The sequence below is a fragment of the Octopus sinensis genome, linkage group LG3 (genome assembly GCF_006345805.1).
Source record: "Octopus sinensis linkage group LG3, ASM634580v1, whole genome shotgun sequence".
NCBI classification, from domain to species: Eukaryota; Metazoa; Mollusca; class Cephalopoda; order Octopoda; family Octopodidae; genus Octopus; species Octopus sinensis.
In genome coordinates, this window is record NC_042999.1 from 31,226,085 (window position 1) to 31,234,284 (window position 8,200).

Below are 8,200 nucleotides of genomic sequence, written 5' to 3' on the forward strand. Positions count from 1 at the left end.
TATTTTTCTTACGTTTATTATGAATAAAGCTGTTGATATTGTGAAGACATGAAAGGAAATCTCATGAACTTTTTAAAAGGTATTCAAATAAAGGCAGATAAAGACACCTCAAAATTTGCAAATAATGCCAACAGAAAGAACCAAAAATATGTAGATGTAACTTTCACAAAACGAAGAAAAATAAAAAAAAAAACAACTGATAAATGCTAAAACAAATTTAAAACAAAGAACCAAAAATACATACAAAATATAGAAAAATACATTGAAATTTGAATATTGAATTATCAAATCCTATTCTAAATATTCAACTGATAAATTCCATATAGTTATCAGAGCATGAGCTTTCTAATGCATTCTATCTTTTGTACAGAAACCATAAAGGTGACTGACGTTTTTGTGTGTCTGTATGTATGTCTGCAGAGCGTGTTCTCTATGTTTCTGTTCGTAAGTATATATATATATATATAATATATATATATTATATATATATATACCCATGTAAGTTTGTTCGATGGTATATGCATACACACACACACTCATATATATATATATATATATATATATATATATATATATATATATATATATATATTGATAACCAGATTTGGCTTGATAGTTAAACATATGCATACATAAAAGTTTACGCAATATGATGTCTTTCTGCTTAGATCTCTAAAATTTCCACCATAACTTCTCGTCATCATCGTAGTCTGCCTTCTCTTATGCCTGGTCTCCCCCACATCCTCCTCTCCCTTCTCCTCCTCCTCCTTCTACTACTACACCACCAACGATACCACAAGCAAAATGGTGTCTGTAATATGTAGAACTACGGTGACACTCCAGTCTTATTTCGTGCCAACAGCTCAAATGTCTTTACGCCTCAAAAACTTCGAAGAACGACCCCTGTTTGCAAAAAAAAAGGAGAGAAAAACAAAAGAGAAAGAAAACGTAATATAGAGATAGATAGAGCAGATACACACAACAACTCATTTTAAATTATTGCAGAATTAATGTTGAACATTTTCTATGATGAACAAAAAAATATAACATTAAATTTGGAGAGCAAGATATTTTTGATGGAAAGTGAGTTGTATACTGCATTTTTATCCGTGTTGCAATATTGCTCCTATCTTTTTTGAGCTTTTGATAGTTTAGTTGCTTTTGTATATATATATATATATTATGTGTGTGTGTGTGTGTATATATATGTATGTATGTATATATATATGTATGTATGTATGTATGTATGTATAAATATATATATATATATGTGTGTGTGTATATATATATATATGTATATATGTATGTATATATGTATATATATATATATATATATATATATATATATGCATGTATGTATATATGTATGTATATAAATATATATATATATGTATATAAATATATATATATATATGTATATAAATATATATATATATATATATATATATATATATATGTATGTATGTATATATATATATATATATGTATGTATATATATATATATATTCCTTTTAAGTTTTAGTTGCTCTTACATTAGTTATTTTTTTTACAGTAGCAGATATATGGCGTTTAGTATGTTGTTTATTTGTTTATTATTTTTTTTCTGTAGTACTATATTTGTGAATTTAATGGTAAGTTGACGCAGTTCGATAGAGCATTGGAAAACTAAAAGCTACGCAATTTCTAATTTCATGCCTAACCTTTCAGTTTTCAAATCCCGATAGAATTCATAAAAAAAGATATTTTATAAAATCATATTTTATTTATTTAATATGCACCCTTGTGTAAATGCGGACTATGTTTTGTTTTATAATATTTACTGCTGCATTAGCTATAGCTTACATTACATATACAGTTTTCCTATTTTATATGCAGTTAATTCTTCTAGATTGAAATAGAATTGCCTTTTCTGTTAACAAAAAAGCATTTGAAGAGTATTAGTCTTATGAAAATTAAATGAATTCTACTTCAGTTATGACCGTGAATATTTCAGTTGTTCGATCAAGTGAACTATCTACGCATTGCAATGTTTGTATGTGGCTGAGTATTCCGCAGTTACGTGTACTTTTGATTTAAATGATAAAGCTGGTATAATTTACATCGTAACATCGTAGTTCCTAAACACGGGATGCACTATCGGAATTCTGAAATAAAATCATGAGGACATAATGCGTATTCGAATTTCACGTACAGACATTTCGACTGCTGTCCATACACAAGTTCTCTCAGAACCGAATTCCCTGAAAAGATTAGGTTACTGGAATCAAATGTGAATCCACACGATTGAAATATGAAATTCTTGAGTACATGGCTATATCTTACGATTATTTTTTAAATGCTTTTTTCTCTCACATTTACCTACATGCACATACAAGAAAAGTCAACTAATTCCATGAGTGTGAAGAGGAAAATACATATATTATTTCTTAGGTTAAAGAGTTCTTATAAAGTTAACAAGTAAAGCTTCTTAATTCTTTGCAATCACATCCATGTACACCTGAATTATATTATGGGATAAACTATGAATGTTATTGTATATTAGGTTTTTCTATAGAAATAAGGAACGTCAGTAGTCTCAAACCGAACTAACCGGGATTTGTTCCAGTTATGTCTCCAGTAATATGGAAAACTATAATTATTCAACTTACAGAAATTTAAGGGCGGTCAATTCGAATTGCTGGTAGAAGGCTAGCGTGATATACGGGAGATGAATGAAATGCATTTGCTCGTATTTCAGTAAGATAATCAATGAGATTTAGAATACCACCATCTCATCTGAAGATTCCCCACCAGCACCACTTCAGCCACTATCATAATAGTGGAAGCATCAACTACAGTAGCAAAAACTAACATCTCAGAGAAGCGATTAGAATGTCGCTTCAATCCTTGTAACGTATGATGCTACTGTGCCAAAATAAAACCATGAATGTTGCAACTTTTCAGCGATTTGTTTTGCGCTATGCATTTGATGAATTTATGTGTTTCAGGATGTTGTTCATTTCTAGATACCTAGTGAGCATAGGTAAATTTTGTACAATAGTGCTGTATGCCTCATTGTTTCTAGGGTTGTGCGTTGATATATATACGGCAGTATTTTGAGATGCGTTGTGGTGTTACGTTTTGTTTCCCTTAGTGTTTTAATACCTAATTTCTTGGCATGCATAATTCCAACTATACGTGAGGGTGGATATCGTCTCAGAGTGATTTCTGAGGTCGTGAAGAGGTAGGGCCCGAGTATTTCCATCAGACACTATTCTGCTAATCATCTTTGCTAAAATTAAAGGGGATATTTCTTTAGATGTGCATCGCGTGGCATGAGCTAATCAGAAGATATTGTTTCGAGTCCGGTGGCTTATGATAACTGTCAGTTACAATTTCGTTGTTGAATATTTTCATCATAGTATCTATGAAAGGAGGCTGTTCTTTGTTATATTCTGTTTTTCCCATCTACCAGTGCAAAGAAACAATTTCTGTACAATACCGTTTTAATAAAGCAAATTTATTTATCGAAAAATACAGAATACGCCTAAATATGAACGCATAGCAAACTTTGGTCTCAGTATATATTTCAATTCATGTTGACATGCACATCACTACAAATATTTCATCTTACTACATTAGCGTTTGCGTTTTTGTTTATTTATTTACCCCTTACCTCCAAAATAACCAATTACCTCCCTTGTCACGAATAGTAACGATCCCCGCTTATCTCTCCCACCTTAGATTTTTAACCTGTTGATTCATTTAATTCAGAAACCACCATACATTACATGGACAAAAATCTCAAAAGAATACCAAATTATAATAATGTCATGATTAGTGAATGTGAAACCGGTCGAAAAATAAATTACCTTTTCTCTCATGAGATATATTAAAATATATGAAAACTATGTAAATTCTGTGCACTTTTTTCATTTTATACATATTTTTGCATTACAACACACTATGTGGGTGTAATCAAGATTCTCTTCTCCCATTTTTCTTACTCTGTGTGTGTGTGCATGTAGATTATTGCAGTGAAATTCACGAAGGATCTGTCACGAATGTTCTTAGATTTTCAAGGTCATTCTATACGTGTCGGTCGGTGTGATATGCATTGGTACATTAAAGTAGAAAATTATGTTCCAATTGAATACGCTGTTCTTAAATAAAATTTCCTTCACCCCAAAGGGCCAAACAGTCTCTGTTTCAGGCAAAGATATGATGATATCCGTTAGATGGCAATAGAGGACGTAATTGTATAAGTGGATCCTTCCATTTCTGTAAGCACTAGTAGCTATTTCTATCAGCTTCATGCGATGATATTAGACATGAGCAAAATTTGATGTGATATTAAGCTAGCAAATAGCTGTGGATTCATTTTGTTTTCAACACCTTTATGTTAATTATGACTTGTGCTTGCTAATATTACTTTTTCAAAAGCTTTAGAGGGAAAGTGCAGTGTCAGATGTCTTTTATGATTGTCCCATCAACTATCAATAAGAGGCTAGTAGAATGTCTCTTATTTTCGACCCGCCTTCAAGTTATAAATGTTTTACAAAAGGATGACATTCCAGCTTCCAGTCACATTGTTGTTGTATAGTCAAGAGGTCATTGCCCAATGTTTTTCAAGTTGAAAAGTTCTACTAGTTGCCATACGTTGAATTCCGCAACTCTGAAGTCATTCCTAAATCGGGAATTTTTATTTTGAACCAGTTCCAAGAGATGGAAATTGTTATTCATTTTAGTGTTTTTCTACACCTCTGTAGTCACTACTACGAGTAATCTCAGAAACTATGTTTTTATATAGTTTGAACTCAGTGATAAGAAGTTATTCTGGTCCAAATATTGAAACACAAATATCGAATATTCAAACCATTTCACATTATCTCAAATTTACAACCACGTTGCACAAAAAATCACTTTTGAGTATGTGAATTTACATTATCTCTTAAGATTTAAAAATTAGTGGAAGATTAGAGTTGGTGGATTGGTCACCAATTGCAGTTATTAAGTAATAACTGTCTAAAGCTCATATGCTTTTTTTTAAATAGCCCCCCAAGATATGGCATTTTGCAATATTTCGTTAGCATCTTTCTTATATAAGCTTATTTTAAAGAATTGACCTTTAGTTTCCTAGGGAATTGTGATAGTGGGGATCAAGGAGACATACTTTCCACTGTCTGATATCGAACATATTTGCAATGATGGAACTCAAAAACTGAAGGAAATTCGATTGTTTGAAAATGTTCGAAATTGTATAAAATTTTTAACGGCCATAAAATCTAACTGGTGACAGCTATGGAACTGAAATTGTCAGGTATTACTCTTCAGATATATCTACTAACGAATGGAGTGGATTTGAAGAAAACATATGTAGCTTTGTGGTAGGATCTTATTGAATGTTATTGGAACGATGCATGGATATATCTCACTTTCTCTCTTTGTCTATTTATCATTATATAATTATTTTCTCTATCTGTCTTATCTATTTCATACTGCTTACTATATATATGTGTGCGCGTTGTGTGAGTTGTGTAACTTTGTACACATACAGACGCAAACACACATGCATATATATCTATATATGTATGTATGTATGCATCTATGTATGTATATCTGAGAAAAAGAAAAAAATCTGTAAGAAATGCGATAAAAATAACGGAGAACATAAAACACAAAACCCACAGTGTATAAAGCAGTCTAGAAAAATCCTGATAATGTTAAAAAGATTTATTCATGTTGGAATTGAGATGAAAAATTAACAATATATAAATATATAGCGAAATATAAATGCAAAAAAATGGTGAACGGAAAATATAGCTTAACATATATGAGAGCCATGCACCAGTGGAAATGCGTTGTGGGATTTACTCAAGAGAATTTATATTCTCATTGAGAAACTTACTTTGTGCATAACAGACATGGTTGAGAGGATTACATTTGACATGAAATACATGTTCATGAATATTGATGACTGTGACATCAATACGAAATATAGGTGTGAACTTTTCAAAATTTTCAATTTTATGTATGTCCACAGATCACCGAGTTTGGTGTATGTAGCAAGACACGCAAACAACTCATACACACAGGCATACACACGCAGACAAATATATATATATATAAAAAATATATATATATACATAAATATATATATATACGTGTATATATATATATATACATACATATATACATATATATATATACATGTATACATACATATCTATATATATACATACTCACACACACACACACATATATATATATATATAGATAGATACATATATATATGCATATATATATATATACATATATATACATATATATATACACATATATATATATGTATACATACATATATATATAGATACACATATATATATACGTATATATATATACATATATATACATAAATACATATATATATGTGTGTATGTATATATGCATATCTATCTGCATATTCATCTACGGTTACAAGCACACACACACATTGTATTATATATATATATATATATATATATATTATATATATATATATATATATATATATACAGGTAAACAAATCATGACGACAAATAACATCATGTAGGTTGTATTATTGGTGTTGGTAGACTGTCCTACATAGATTTGAAAATAAATAATGTGAACGGGTACGTGGGTAGGAAATAATTCTGCTAATCTGAAGAACAAGCAAGATTTATAGGATGCAGGCAATAGGTTTTTGAAAAACTTGTATGCTCTTAATTTCAAAATAATAAATGATATTTAAATAAATAATACGTATATCTCTCTATATTGCCTTTTACTGTTTTTATCCATCTTAACCTACGCCACCACAATTACATATTTTCAAAGACAATGAAACAATGTGGAAGAGAAAAGCTATCATTTCCATTATTTCCATTATTTACTTTTGACGGATATGTGTCCCCATCTTGCTAGTTGTTAACACAACGTTTCGGCTGATACACCCTCCAGCCTTCATCATGTGTCTTGGGGAAATTACGAACCTGGTTCACATTCCTAAGGTATTTTTCGATGTCGTCATTATTATTATTATTAGTAGTAGTAGTAGTATTAGTATTCCCGCGGGCATATGGCGTAGTGGCTAAGAGCGTGGGCTACTAATCCCAAGATTACCAGTTCGATTCCAAACAGAGATCTGGATAATATTAATGATGATAATAATAATTATAATAAGAATAATGATAATAATAATAATAATAATAATTATTATTATCATTATTATTATTATTATTATTATTATTATTATAACAACAACATTGAAAAATACGTTAGGTTCGAAATTTCCCCAACATACCTGATTAAACCTGGAGGGATATCAGCCGAAACGTTGTGTTAACAACAAAGACGGTGACAAATATCCCTCAAATGTAAATAATGTAAATAATGTCTTAAATATAGACTTGTAAGACACAAACTATTATGTCCACCATAATGAGCAAACTCGTAACGCCTTAATGATTCACAACAGCAACAATAATAGTGTTACCTAGATATACAAATTTATGTAGATTAAAAGATAATGATATAAGATCATGTGGTACTCTGTTGTATTTGAAAAGTTGGGTGACATGGTTTTGATAATAGGTAACGAGGATTGATTTCAAAATAGAGACAACAACGTAATTAAGAAAATATGTCTACCATCATCAATAATACAACCCACAAACACTATCTCAATCACTACCATCACTGAAAGTAATATAACATATTTCTTTACTACCCACAAGGGGCTAAACACAGAGGTGACAAACAAGGACATACATAGGTATTAAGTCGATTATATCGACTGCAGTGCGTAACTGGTAGTTGATTTATCGATCCCGAAAGGAATAAAGGCAAAGTCGACCTCCTCTACGCATTTCGCCCGGCGCGCTAACGTTTCTGCCACCTCAATCAAAATCACCACTTCTAACATCCCTTTTGTATAATCAATAAGTAACAACAATAACAGTTAGCTATCTCTGCAGCTATACGTGCTTTATGTCAAAGCAGTGGTATGTGTAGGCGTGTGTCGGTACGTGTGTCGGTACGGCGAGCTGGCAGAATCGTTAGCACGCCGGGCGAAATGCTCAGCGGTATTTCGTCTGCCGCTACGTTCTGAGTTCAAATTCCGCCGAGGTCGACTTTGCCTGTCATCCTTTCGGGGTCTATAAATTAAGTACCAGTTACTTACTGGGGGTCTATATAATCG